This window comes from Sitophilus oryzae, unplaced genomic scaffold (genome assembly GCF_002938485.1).
Source record: "Sitophilus oryzae breed Bouriz unplaced genomic scaffold, Soryzae_2.0 scaffold_1396_pilon_pilon, whole genome shotgun sequence".
Lineage (NCBI taxonomy): Eukaryota > Metazoa > Arthropoda > Insecta > Coleoptera > Curculionidae > Sitophilus > Sitophilus oryzae.
The window spans coordinates 5211489-5227333 of NW_022146055.1; the positions used below are offsets into that span (position 1 = coordinate 5211489).

The window sequence follows — 15845 nt, forward strand, 5'->3', positions numbered from 1 at the left end:
ATATTAATTTATAATTAATAATTTGTTACTATCATAATTGATTCATTTAGGTTTAGTTTTCTCCTTTTTTGTATTTTTTTTCTTGGTTTGGTCTTCGTAAATTTGATATTTAATGTTTAGTAACAACCTATTTTTAAGATTGTATTTCCTGTAAGTGGGCTCTAATTGCCTGTTGGAAATAAACGCTATTATTATTATATTATTATTATTTCTTGCTACGGGACTACACCGGGATCAGGTCTAAGGAGAGACCAAGTTAAAAAGGTGGAGAAAATGGTGGAGAAAATGGAGAAAATGGAGACAGCCTCCACCTCAAGGGTACCTCAGCCAGAGACAAACTGTCATAAGGGTAGGAGGTATAAATGACCAAAACTCTATTTTTTACACACCTATTAATCTAGTATTCACCAAGAACATCCAAACACACAAAGAATCAGATTAATTCGATAACTAACTAGCAGCATAGAAATGTCGCTAACTAATAGCATAGAATAATTCAATAAATAAGATATTGATTTTTGGATCTTATTAAACAATTTTATAAATAAATTTACACTGCTCTATTTTCATGAGAAGTATTTAATGTAAAAATTGACTATTTCGTGAACAAATCGACGTTAGGTGGTTCGTTTATGCGATGCGTCGATGCGGTTCGTCAATGGGATTGTTAGTTCGCTTGAAAATTCATCCATTGTGTGCTTGGCAATGATATTAGGCACCCTTATAACATCATGCACAGAATAAAAATAGCTTTAATTTGACATTAAATGATTATAAAAAATTATGAACGTAATGTCATCTCCAAAATCAGTTATTATTATTATTAATTAAACACATGTATTATAGTAGTTGCGGTTGCGACAACATTTTGATTTGATTGAGCTTTTGAAACCCTGTTAAAAGTGTATTCCCTTATTCATAAATATACGTAAAAATTACGTTTTGATTAAAAATATGGTGAGCATAATAATCCTGCAGCCAGATCTTAGACTCCAGTTGTTAGACTCCAAATAGGAACGGTGCCAGGGATCGAGAATTTTTTTCAGATCAGTGTAATTTATATTTCGAAATTTTTCATAAAAGATCTAAGCGAATCGAAGTGACGACAATAATTAGACACTAACCTAAATGACTGAATGCTACATCCACATAATCTAAAATCAATTTTTAACTATATGCGATACCAATTAAGCTTTTTAGTACGTTGATATTAGCATATTTAGAAAAAAAAAATATAAAGTTTTGATATGTTGGGATTAGACGCACTAAAAGGAGACGTTTCAAAATCACAAGAGTTCTTAACTTTAAAGTATGAGCTTCACCCCGAAAAACCACCCCCAATACACCCTTCGATAGTTTTTCGTTTTTTTCTCAGAAACCATTAGACCCACAAAAAATGTTATACTTACCAAAAATATTCCTTATAAAATTTGCTATGAAAAAGGTTCTATTCATTATTTATATTTATCCAATGCGTTTCGAGCAATAACCGTTTGAAAAATGGAGTACGGTATCGCCTTACAGGTCGCCTTTCAAGTTATAGTCTCCCAAGGTATTTTAACGTGCTAAATATACACGCAACAGATATAATACTGTATAATATAAACAAAAACATTGCCTATTCCACTAAACTAACATTCAGACTTTCATCTACATATTGTCATCGTCTATAGTTTCTAGAATGTGCTCAGTATCCGAACAACTTTGCCCACGACTCGACAGGTTCCGCACATAGTTGTACATTTCATGCCGGCTTTAATGCAACTGCATCCTTATACACAATCTTGTTTACAGTTGAACGTTATTAATGACAAAGGTGACAGGGTGTTGTTGATTTTCTTCCAGCCCCACTGGTCGGGTTTTATAGGTTGTTCGTTGTTCTTGCCATATTTGTACTTGTAGATATGTTCTCCGGGAATGTTGCTTAGCTGCAGCAGATGTGGGAGGCAATTTTGATAAAAGTACCGTGCTGTTTGCTTGACCAACTAACTTATTGAAACGAGCGTATCTTTACTCACTAAGGCTCCCTTCAGATGATTGAAGTTTGTATAGTTTCAGTATAAACGTCTCTCCAGCTTTTTCAATTTCTTCAGGTGTTGACTTTGCGTTGTTAAAAATATCGACGATACTATCAAGGTCTTTTTCTTTATTAAATATTTGTACGTGTTGTTGTTTTCCTTTTCCAAAAAATCCGCGTCAATAAATAAAATTGATTTTTTTAAATTACGTAGAATACTGGATGATTGCAAGAACAACCTATAAAACCTGACCAGTGGGGCTGGAAGAAAATCAACAACACCCTGTCACCTTTATATACAACAGAATTGCCCGCCCCTGCTTCAATTATGTCATTAATAACGTGCAACTGCAAATAAGATTGTGTAAAAATATGCAGTTGCATTAAAGCCGGCATGAAATGTACAACTATGTGCGGAACCTGTCGTGGGCAAAGTTCTTCGAATACTGAGCACATTCTAGAAACTATAGACGATGACATGTAGATGGAAGTATGAATGTTAGTTTAGTGGAATAGGCAATGTTTTTGTTTATATCTGTTGCATGTATATTTAGCACGTTAAGATACCTTGGGAGACTATAATTTGAAAAGCGACCTGTATTTTTTTTGTACTCCATTTTTCAAACGGTTATTGCTCGAAATACATTGGATAAATATAAATAATGAATAGAACCTTTTTTGTAGCAAATTTTATAAGGAATATTTTCGGTAGGTATAAAATTTTTTGTGGGACCAACAGGTTCTGAGAAAAAAGCGAAAAACCATCGAAGGGCGTATTGGGGGTGTTTTTTTGGTGTGAAGCTCACACTTGATTCTGAAAAGTCTCCTTTTGGTGCGTCTAATCCCAACATATCAAAACTTTATAATTTTTTTCTTTTATTCGGCTATTTTAGGTCTAATATAAATATACTATTTAGTTACGTAATCGAGGGCGCGATTTTTAAATCATTGTTGCCAACCATGGATATATTCGGCGCCGGGCTGACTAACTGGAACTTAAATTTCCCGCTGGGGATTCAGGTGGTAGTCCTGCTGTAAAAAGTGTGAGGTTGGCACATTTATTTATTTATTTCCTAATATTTTCATTCGTTTGTATTTTCATTCGTTTTGATATTTTAGTTTTGTATTACGAGTTTTTGGTTTAAATGAATTGTGTTGTGATATTTTAAACTTAAAAAATTTTACTATCAGACCTCGCAGTCAGACATTGTTCTTTTTAGAACCTCTTTTATTGCGAAGTGTACAAGATAGCTTAATAGCCGTAGAAAAATCATCGCAACTTTATTATATTAGAATATTTTGAAAGAAAAAGCGGTAGTAATGGCCCGTTATGTCTGTTAATTCTGTTAAGAAGGTAGGTTTTGTTGAGACGTAAATAATAACCGTTTATATATTTATAATTCGTTTAGGTATTTTTGTTTCCTAAAATATTTTGGTTAAAAAAAAGATGTAAAAGTGGGCAACTTTTAATACAGCAAATCTTTTATATTGTAACTGGTTCAACGAGGCTTAGAGTAGGTTTTACAAAGGTTTTACATCGGATTAGACTCACATAAACAATATTGTTTATTTTGTCTAGCAAGTCCCATTTATCAATAAAAGTTATGAACTATAAAAGTATCAACTTTTAAGATTGTTTTAATAATAATGTTTTTCTGCTCTGATAAGTTCTGGTAATTACACTTCAACTTAACACATATTACCACTCGTTTTAAAATTATTTACCCAAAGAATTAAACATTTTTTACAAGCAATATTAAGAGTCTAGATTAAGAGTAATTAAAGAATACCGGGTGCGTCTCAAAAGTGGCTCACCCCTATAACTTTTTTATTTCTTCAGTTAAAAAAACGAGATTTGGTATGTTAGTAAATGATATAAATTAGGATTGTGTAAGATTTTTTTTTTGTTTACTTTCTTTATAAAATAATAAACAATCTAAACAACTAACAAAACCATAACTCGTGACAGGATAATTAAAATGTTTTAAAGTATTATATTGTCAGGAAAACAAATATATAATAAATCACAGACTCACCAAATAATCCCTGAAGCATTGACCCTGAGCTGCATATGGTTTATTTGAAATTATAACATGCGGTTCATAACGAAAATTTAACTCAAAATATACGTTATATATATTTAACGTTATATATATATATAAGTGTGTGGTATCAAATTATTCGTAAAATGCTTTTTCCGAATGTGCTAATGAGCCACCCTCGTTCCATTTGAAAAAATTGAAATATGATTTAAAATACGATTTGGTTATTTTTTAACCGGCCAGGATAAGACACTAAAAATATTAGACGATCAAATCTATTTTTCCAAGGCTCCTTGATTAAGAATTAGTGTTTTTAACATAGCCAAGGCACTCTAAATTGAAATTTAAAATGCGATTTTTTATTAAGCGAGAATGTCAAAATTGACATGTGATATGTCATTCTATTCAAAATTTCATATTCTATTGAAATAAAGTAAAAAAATACCGATGGTGCCATTTAAAAAAAATTAAAAAACTTAAAAATCAAAAGTTGTTCATTTCCGGTGAAACAGGAAGTGACCAAAAACAATTGAATACGTCAATCAATCCTAATTTATGTCATATACTAACTTACCAAATCTCGTTTTGTTATTTGAAAAAATAAAAAAGTTATAGGGGGTGAGCCACTTTTGAGACGCACCCGGAATAGGCGATAATATAACAGATTAAAAAAGGCGTTAAATTCCAGGGAGACCAAAGGATTGATACATTAATTTAATATAACAAGTAACAATACATTTATGAGTTTTAATCCTCTAATTCTAAATGGAAAATGGACATCAAAAATTAACAGTAAAAAATATCTTTAAGTTTGAGGGAAATAACAACAGATATAAACAGATTTTTTTTTAATTTGATTATATTAATGTACGTTTTGCTTACGCATTTCAAAAACGTTTGGATGTTGTTTATTCCGAAAATTATATATTTTGATATTATTTCTGTAATAATCAGCTGATTTCATACGTAAAATTATTTTTTATAAAAACTAATGAGAACAAAATTATGTATTATGTCTGTTGTTACTAACATGGCGCAGTCATGGTAAAGAATAAATGTGGAAGCACAATAATTATTATTTTAACACCCTCATAAAAGTTTCTAGGGCAAGGTAGATAAGCGAGGATTTATTGCTTAATATAGGTCCAAAGTACAACTTGGTTCAAGTACTGACAATGACGCATTAAATAACTCAATTGGGTTAAATAATACCCACAATGGCGTTTGAAAGTTTATGATTTTTATGTTATCAATATTTATTTTTATCAAAACCTACATTGTAAACAATAAAAAATATGAACTTAATTATTGTTATGTTTCAAAAATTCCGTATAAACAAATATAAAGAAAAAATTACTTTTGTAATCAGCTTAATAGTAAAACAGTGGGGGTTAGGACGAAATTACAATAAATGAAAAAAGAACACTTTAACCCCCTGTAGCTACGAAACACAGCAGAATCAAACCTACGTTCATATAAAAAATAAATCTTATTTCCACATGAGGAATCTAATCCCCACGAGAGAGATGGTACATGTTTTTTGAAACACCCATAGAAACATTGAATGTAGAATGGGCGACCTTAAAGATCTATTGTGTCCCCCTTTCTTGAGTTATAACTCATCATACATGGGGATCTTCCTGTTGTAGGGGGAACAGGGTATTTTCTATCCTCCTTTGGACAACAGATGTTCAGCCTCCGAAGAGTGGGCATCTACCTCCTATGAATGCATACACCCTTCTACGGTTGGGGTTTAGCCCTCCGTGACCTTAAGGGTACGAACATAGTGGAGGCAGGTTTCCGCTTTCCGGCAGCCAGCGCCGTCTCTGGGCACCTATTCTTGATCACTCGCATCTTCAAATATGGCTCACATCTCGCATCTCCGAAAAAGCCATATAACAATACACGTGATGCGTAACTTTGCATATATGCATCACGTGTAGATGCGAGCAGGGTTCGGAAGTAGCTAATTAAGAGGAAATTTACCTGATTAACTAACCTAACCTAACCTAACCATATTGAAACGCCGCGCCCGCCGCGCCGGGGCCGCACATAGGGGTATTTGGTCTATAAACCTGGCCAAAAGTGATATTTTTTTTATTTTCATTTTTTATCTTAACTGAATACAAATCTATAAATACTAAATGTAAGCACGTTTATTAGCTTTTTTTAAGTCGTAAGTTGACTATCAAATAAATAATATATCTCAATTATAAGTATAAATTATCTTGAGTGTATTCTGAATATTTCTAAGATTATAAAATAGTGGAATTGTTTGTAGTGCTTTTTTGTGCAAATTGTTTATAATAACTGTCATGATGGATACAGAGCCAGCTGGCAAGTCCTGTTTTATGCCATATTTTTTTTTGAAACGTTTCCTTCTATTCTATTTATTTATAATGTTTTATATTTAAAAAATCAGAGGCATTTTTATAAGGTGTAAGACTATTCGGCAATATTCCGCATTAAAATTAGTATCCGTTCAATGCTTAAAGTCTCCAGCTTTGGAATATGTACAAAAATCTTGCCAATATTTGCCACTGCCAAAAAAACATTGATTTAAATAGATTCTTAAAAAAATAGTCTTTACCCTATATCACCCATCCTCGCTCAAATATCGTCGATAATATACAAATTACTTTCTTGTTCTAGCATCCTCATCCAATTGCTTGGTTTTGCACAGAATGGCCCTATTTGATCGGTGGAAAGGGTTTCAGAGTAGAGGAAAAACAAAATGAGGTTCCATATTAGCACCCTCTCCTCTAATAATTAATATTACTAGCAAAAAAGCAAAAAAATCATAAAACATAATTTCGGCCAACTTTTAGTTCTTAATACCCTCTGTGCGCCGTCGGCGCCTGCAAAAGTAGAAATAAATAAATTTTCGTTCCGGTAAAAGCGAGAACGCCGATGAACGCTGGTTGACGGCTCCTACCTGCTTTCACTATGAACCAGCCGATTTGATAACACGCTTTAATTTTTCAAGGTTATAAGCGCGAGGCGGCGCGGCGCGGCGCTACTATGTAACCTTATACAGGGTGTCCCAGAAATACGTGCAAGTATTTTAACTTAACTGGTAGTATAGTTCAACCCCAGAAACACGCCTATGAGATTTTTTTCTAAATATTTTTTTTTTGAAAATTCGGAATTTTTTGAAAATATTTTTGAATTTTTTGCAATTTTTTTTAGTTTTTATTTAAAAAAAATAATTTCTTGATAATATGGCAACATAGGTAGTGGATTAAATTTATAAGAAAGAAAATCCAGAAAAGATCCAGTGGTTCTCAAACAAATCTCGAAGTATTGGAAAGAATATGTAAGGACCAAGAACTATTGACTACAATAAAACGACGGAAAGCAGCATATTTTGGTCATATTTTTCGAAATAACAAATATAGTTTCCTACAGCTGATCGTTGAGGGAAAGCCGTCCAGGCCGTTAAGCTAAGACACCCCCCCCCCCCCCCAGATATAGTATTTAATATAAATAAACGTTAATAAAGAACATATTAACGTTTATATGTATATTAAATAATATAATGAGAATAAATACGACGAGTAATTGTGATTTTCATATTTGTACGAGATGACATTTGTACTACATAAGAAAATGCTAGTAATGCATTGGCTATTAATTATTATTTAAAAGAAAATATACGATTGTGTCGTACTAATCAATCAGTTTAATTGCTTGTCTGGTCTAGAACGTGCCCAGTGATATTATCTTTTATTGAGGATAAGATGTAATTCAACTTGTGTATGTGCCGTGACACCATATCTGTTTATCAGGGATTCTCGGAATTAAGTTGCACTTTGGACAGTCGTAGAATCGGAGCGAGCCGGAGACTGGGATTTTTTTAATAAATTTCTTCATATATTTTATTATTTCAGAGTATTGCCTAGAATTGCCGATTATTATTGAAAAGCTGACCTCAAGATATTAATATCAAAAAGGTTATCTTTCGGACCCCATTTTCGACTAGACTTATTTTTTACATCATGTGCTCCGTTGCATTTAGATAAAACCCCCGTGTGATTTTATAACTGAAAATTTAAGTATACAACTTTTTCACTAAGGGATATTTAATATCCCTTGGTGAAAAAGCCAATATTAAGAAATAATATTTTTATCATATGTCAACTTTTGACATTTTTGAATATGGTTTATTTGAAATTGCAACATGCGATTTATAACGACAATTTGACTCGAAATACCAAGTGTGTGGTACCAAATTATTCGCAAAAAATGCCTTTTCCAAATATGCTAATGAGCCACCCTTGTTCCATTTGAAAAAATTGAAATATGATTAAAAATACGATTTGGGCATCTTTTAACCGGCCAGGAGAAGACACGAATAACATTAGACGATCAAATATATTTTTCAAAGGCTCCTTGATTAAAAATTAGTATTTTTAACACAGCCACGGCACTCTACATTGAATTATAAAATTCAATTTTGTTTTAAGCAAAAATGTCAAAAGCTGACTGATAACATGTCATTTTCTATCGCATAAACTAAAAAAATACCTAGGGTGCCATTTAAAAATCAAAAGTTGTAGTCATTTCCGGTGAAACAGGAAGTAACTAAAAACTAATTTATGTCATATACTAACAAACCAAATCTTGTTTTTTTTTTATCTGATAAAATAAAAAAGTTATAGGGGTGAGCCACTTTTGAGACGCACCCGGTATTATTGCAATGCATTTATGTATATGAATATACAAACACATTGTATATTGCAGTATAAAAAGCATTAATCAATAATTGTTTAAAAATACAGAGTGTCCCAGAAATAAGTGCAAATATTTTAACTGGTAGTATATTTTGGCTCCAGAAACAAGCCTACGATGTAACGCCGCTTGAGGCGTCGAATAAGCTGAAAAAAACCTTGTGAAACCACCACCACCTCCACACAAGGCCATTCAAATAGACATTTTTCACACAAATGTCGGGTTAGAGTACGTAATATTTCACTAATTTTTTAATATACAGGGAGTCTAAAGTTCTCTACATAAGTATGGAATTTTTTGTATTATTACTTTTATGAAAACATCAGTTAGTTACTTTTTATAAAAAGGTCTGCTTTCTCAGAAAATAGGTAGTGTTAAAATATTCAAACATGAAGTAGCATATATAGGGTGTTAAAAATCATCGGAAAAAGAAATAACCAGAAATATATGACAAAAAATAGCAACTAAATATTCAATTGCAAACACTTACCTACCATAGTTTAGAATTTACTGAACGTTTGATAAATATATATTATTATGGACAGTCTAGGAAGTTACTTGTCTTAAAAGCCTTGGTAAATGCTCTTGGAATTATAAACTACACTGGCTTGGGTCAAAAAATATGGAATATTTTTTCTATGTTTTGCAGCATTACACAAATGGGAATAAATTTAAACTATAATAGGTGAGGATAAATAAAAAATATAATATGTGTTTCAAGATTTTATATATAAAAAAAACTAAATACCTTTTTGGGGGTTCGTAAGTAAAACTGACGCTTAGCTTAGTTTTCTTTACTCTTTCTCTTTACATAGGGCATTGTCTTTGTGGTAAAGACGTCATTCCTTTTTTTTGCATAGTTCTTCAATAAAATATTGGATATTCTGAACAAGATGGATTTAATGATAAATTCTAACGCATGTAAGGGGCAATTGTGACCTAAAAAAAGACTTACATCCAGGCCATTTATATTTTCAAATGTCAATGTTGTCAATATCTTTCTGTGATCTTTTTGATGTAAAAAGCTTGATTCTTCTTCCAATATTTTACTTATAATGAGGTAAGTGTAAGCAGTAGCCATAACTACATCCTCACTAGGGTAACAGAGGCTTTGGCTTTGGCCTTTGGCCTTTTTGAGGCATATTTAATGCACTTCTTACCCGAGAACTACTAGTAGGAGTGAAATTATCTCTTTTAATAGCTGTCAACCATTTTTTACGAAGCTCGTCATTTTTGGGGAATATAAAAGCAGAAACCTTGGGACCCCCTCTATAATTCCCGTGACAAGTTGGAACAGAGCATGTAAAAGGCATGCTACAATAAAATGTTAATACCTACCCTTTAATACCTATCTTTTGATTGTTGTAAGCAACCATTATAAAGTACTATGCAAACTGGCAGCGAAGGCTTTTTACTCATTTAGGTGTAATATCTTGATAAATACTTCTAGTTCTTACCTTAAAATAATTAATAATAGAGGAGTACGACAAGCACAAAAGTTTGAATTTCCCTATGTGGAATGTCTGGTTTGGATTTTTATTACACTGTTATTTTATCACAATTTTCTGGTCACACCATGCACTGAACACTAAGAACTAAACAAACGTGTTGCAGAAGCACAACAAACTAGAGATAATTAATTATTTCTGGTATGCAATCGGAACGAGAAACCACTACCGGCTTTTCGGGTTAAAGGTAAACAATTTAATAATGGGCTGCCTTCGCCGCCATATTTGCCTTGCCCATATCATGTTGATTGGCCTTGAGTTGAGGTGGTGCTGGTGAAACCCCCTTAACAGCCCGGCTATGGCCAGCGGACCTCAAAATGTTACCATTATTTTTTTAAATTTTCAAATTTAAATAACTCGATTATTTCAATTTCTTTTAAAAATGGTAAAGAGAAAAGATATTTCTTTTAACCAGATCTACCACCAAATATCTGCATTTATTTCTGGGACACCCTGTATATTTACATTTGTAGGTTTTCTATCTAATTCTTTTTAATACATTTCTGTAGTAAGTACTCTCTTTTTTTAGACTACCCTATAAATATCAAATAATTTTTCAACTAACCACAGACCTTTGTATGTGAAATAATTCACAGTCTAGAGGAGTTCGTGGCATTGCATTATACTTTTTCAAAGGTAAACTATATTAATTTAATATAGAAATAATAACTTTCATGAAGGATAAGTTTGAATACCAGAATCTTAAACAGTAAACCTTCTATGGCTTCTGTAAACAGATCAAGACACAATTTATACATAATATACGAGGGGAATAAACTCGAAGCAAAACATAACATGATCTTATTGGATATTTGTATTGATAAGGGAGTGAATTGGTGATGTTAGATAGATAATCTCTGGCAAATATTATTACAAATCATACATTATTTCAAATAATATATACCAGGATGTTGATATAATTGTATATTTTACTTATAATTCAAAAGGTTAAGGTATAGCTTTTAATACCATATGAATGAAAAAGAACGGCATTCAGTTGGCTTGGAAATGACGATCGATGACATTCCCTATACAGGGTGTCCCAGAAATAAATGCAAGTATTTTAACTGGTAGTATAGTTCAACCCCTGAAACACGCCTATGATGTTTTTTCAAGAAAAAAAAATTTGAAAATTGAAAATTTTTTTGGAAATTTTTTTAGTTTTCAGTTAAAAAACATAATTTCTTGATAATATGGCAACATAGGCATTAGATTAAATTTACAAGAAAGAAAATCCAGAAAAGATCTAGTGGTTCTCAAAATTTTAGCAAAAAATCATTTTTTTTTGGAAATTTTCAAAGTAAAATAACTCCGACATTTTGAACTTATTTGAAAAACGATAAAGAGAAAATATGTTTCATTTATCCAGATCTACCAACCCTTAAAATACTTGCACTTATTTCTGGGACACCCCGTATAATTTTACATACAGGGTGGCTGTGAGTAAGGTAAAATATACAACGTACCGCAAAAAGTTAAATACAAATGTTATAGGATTTTTAAATATCTATTAGCTAGTAGTAAATTTAAGTATACAGGGTGGGTCATAAAGTTGTGGCATATCAAAATTTATTTTTTTAAAATGCAACCCCCTATATATTATTGCATATTTCAATTCTTCCTTCAATTTTAAGCAATAATTTTAATATACATAATGTACCTAAATTCTACCATTTCCGAATTATGAAGTTTTAATTTTGAAATGTTGTGATTTTGTAATTTCCAGACTTGATATAAGCTCATTTTATACATCTATAAATGCTAACTTGAAAACTAATGTCAAATATTATTATGTATCACAGTTTCCGCAGAATGGCATCGTTAAATGAAACCGAACACATCGAAATTAATTAAATCGAATTGTTTAAGTGATATTTTCAAAAGTCAATAACTCGGAAACGGTTGGTTTGAGGTACATTCTGTGTATCTCGATTTTTGCTTAGAACCAGTGTGGCCAGATTTGCGTGAACGCTTGTTGCTAAATTGCCTGTCAGATGTCGCCCAAAATCGCAATGTTGCCAGCGCTTCATATATCGCCCAAAATCGCAATCTTGTCATTATACAGGGTGTCCCAGAAAGAAGTGCAAGTATTTTAACTGGTAGTATAGTTCAACCCCAGAAACACGCCTATGAGTTTTTTTTGCGAAATTTTTTGAATTTTTTTTGAAAATTTTTTTTTTAGTTTTTATTTAAAAAAAAATAATTTCTTGATAATATGGCAACATAGGTAGTAGATTAAATTTACAAGCAAGAAAATCCAGAAAAGATCCAGTGGTTCTCGTGGTTTTTTAGCAAAAAAATTTTTTTTGTAAATTTTCAAAGTAAAATAACTCCGTTAGTTTGGACCTATTTGAAAAACGATAAAGAGAAAATATGTTCCTTTTATCGAGATCTTACCACCCCTTAAAATACTTGCACTTATTTCTGGGACACCCTGTATAGCCAAAATCGCAAATTTTTAGCGTTTACGAAAAATGCGTTTTAGATATTAGGTAAGTATCACTGTACTGTAATAAAGTTCTGATAACCTATCTACTTTTTACTTGCACGCCTTTTTAATACGAAATAAAATTGGTTCCAAAATACACAACTGTTAATGTTTTATTTAGGTATTACAAACACTAAATACATAGGTATTTTCTTTATAAACAAATAATAAGCCAATTATAATATTACTAAAAAATGTCTTTCAAAATTTCAAAAACCTCATCATCTGGAGTGTCTTGTAAATTTTTATGCATATCGGAATTAAACCTAGACAACATATTTTTAGTAGGTTCAAAACTTTTACAGCATATATTATTTATTAAAAAATGGTATTTTATTTGCATTATTGAATTTAAAAGTAAGAGCATCATTTTATTTCTGATTTTGGTTTTTACAATGTTCATTACTGAACAATATCTCCCAACAACTGGATTTGAGGAAGGTAAACTCAACATTCTAAACGCAAATAATGGCAAATCTGGAAATAGTAATTCTCCTGTAGGATTTTTAAGTGTCTTAAAAATGTATGTAACTTTCTGCCAGATATCGATTACGACTAAAGAAAAAATAATTCCCTTCCATGAAAGGAGGGAAAAATAGCGAAAAAAGTCGCAGAGTTTTTCAATTTGTAGCCCAAAAATCGCTTCGCGATTTTTTAGAAAAAATGGTCGCAAAAAGATGTAAAAAGTAGTCCAAATTGCGATAAGTCGCCCAATCTGGCCACACTGCTTAGAACTGAAGGAGGAATTGAAATATGTAATAATATACAGGGAGTTCCCTTTAAAAAAATTAAACTTTGATGTGCCACGACTTTATGACCAACCCTGTATACTTAAATTCATTACTCTCTAATAGACATTTTAAATTCCTATAACTTTTATATTTAACTTTTTGCGATACCTCGTATATTTTACCTAATAAAATCGACCGTTTCGGTACATACAAGCGACCCTGTATAAAATGACAGCGATCTTCATTTCATAGCCATTGCTGCCGTGCTTTTTTATAGTATAATAATACACCGTGTGATTGAAAAAAAAACTCGGCGTCCTATATAGCAAGTTCATTGACAAACATAAAATTAAAAAATATTCTGCAGTATCGCAAAGAGTGCACTTAAAAAATCTCTTGATGAGTAAAAAACTTATTATTCCTTTTAAAGAGGAAACAGTTCCGCGCGTAATTTACCTGAGGTATTTTTACACTTAAGAAAAAGAAATTTATGGCTTACCCTATCTTCTCCTTATTTTTTTGATGATGCCCGTCAGTTTCCTTTTCAGGCCGAAGCACGGACACTACGTTCAAACGGACATTACAAACGACCGACCTAGAAGCAAAAACAATCGATCGATGTCGCAAATTATTATTTATATTAGAACTATTAGTTTTCCACATATTTTCTGCGTCAGAACACATCACTTTCCAGTCATACATTAAACGATAATATCATTAATATGCTAATCATTACAAAAAAGTCTAATATATATTTTTTTCTATTCGCTCATTTTTTACATTAGATTACGATATAGGTGTCAAAGTTCGTGTGACTAAATATATTAACTAATAACAGTTATTACTATAATTATTATAGTACAGGATCCGGCTGCAGGGTTATTACGCTTATCATATATTTTTAATCAACGCCTAATTTTTACGTATATTTATGAATAGAGGAATACATTTTTAACAGGGTGCAATCAAAAAGTTGCCGCAAATAAGTGTTCAAAAGTTTTTCCTACTACATTCTATACGGGTCCGGCAACAATGAATCGAGCATCTGTAGAACAAAAAACTTACGAATTTTGAATAAGTGCAAACCTAAAGTATACATTAGGATGTATTTCAGGAAAATATTTTATACGGGGTGTCAAAAAAAATAGTGAATTTAACTCTGGTGGGTGATTTTGCACATAAACGTTCCTATGAACATATGCCCTAAAATGCTTTCCGAAGAAGTTACAGCCCCCAAAAGGTTAAATAAACAAACAATTTTTAACAACAGAATAATTTTAACGAAACAAAACTAGAAAACGTCATTTTTACTACATCACAAGCAAATAAAAATTAATACGTAGCCAAGAGCCATAATTCTAGATTTCTCTGGGGGGTGGCCAGCAGTACCTGGGGGGGTGGCACCCCCGGGCACCACACTGTAGTTACGCCAATGTCTAGAACTGTATTAAAAAGAAATGAAATACTTACAAGTTATATGAATACTTTCCTCATTTAAAAAATAATTAATAAAAAAATGCAATAGACAAAAGAAAAGAAGTTTTTATCCAATTACATATCCTAATTATTTCGACCATACTCAAAAAACTCATTCAAATTATATGGTTCCAGTTTTACTAAGAACTAAGAACTTAAATATCTCCTTTTTTAATTTTCGCAACTGTGAAATGTTTTTTATTTCTAAAGGTAAATTATTGTATGTTTTAATACAGTTGTAAAATGCTTCATTTTCGGTTTTTTTAAACTTATGTACAGGGTAATTATAATTTATACTTCTGGTTGGGTATGTTTCTTGAGGTTTAGATAGATTAAACATTTCGGTATGCTTCCACTAAAATAAGGTACATTCCTGAACAAAAATGGCCGGAACTGTTAATAGATTATTTTTGCGAAATTTACCTCTGCAAGATTCATTTAATTTAAGATTTAGCATAATACGAAGTGCCCTTTCTTGGAGTTACAGCACCAAAAAAAGGTCTAGTTCATCAAGGTAGGTACACTAAAACATTTTACTTTGAACTATGAACGCAGTTAAGACGGGTTGACACGGTCCAAGTGTAGGTACTTGGATCAAGTAAACTTGGACTCCGTGCGTGTCATACTTGTACGCTGTTTATATCATATCAACTGTATCCAAGTCGAGTTCATTCAAGGCTTCGTAGCATCCAAGTAAGTTGGTAGCTAGCCTACTAATACCTGCTTTGATGATATACAACATATTTATTGATGCCTTTCAACTCGACATGTATGTCTTAGGATATATTTCATGAAAATATATTAACTTCTACAGGGTGTCTCAAAAACTGTGAGTGGATCGGGTTATTTTTT

General features: G+C 31.8%; 1 protein-coding gene across 1 annotated transcript in view; it reads right to left on the reverse strand.

Moving 5' to 3' along the window:
• The window catches only part of LOC115875930, a 36329-nt gene extending 22110 nt beyond the window's left edge, over positions 1–14219 (reverse strand). Inside the window, exon 1 of the mRNA XM_030891522.1 lies at positions 14017–14219. The gene's annotated coding sequence lies outside the window, so the exon portion shown is untranslated. The remainder of the gene's footprint in view (positions 1–14016) is intronic.
• Between the last annotated feature and the right edge of the window lie 1626 nt (positions 14220–15845).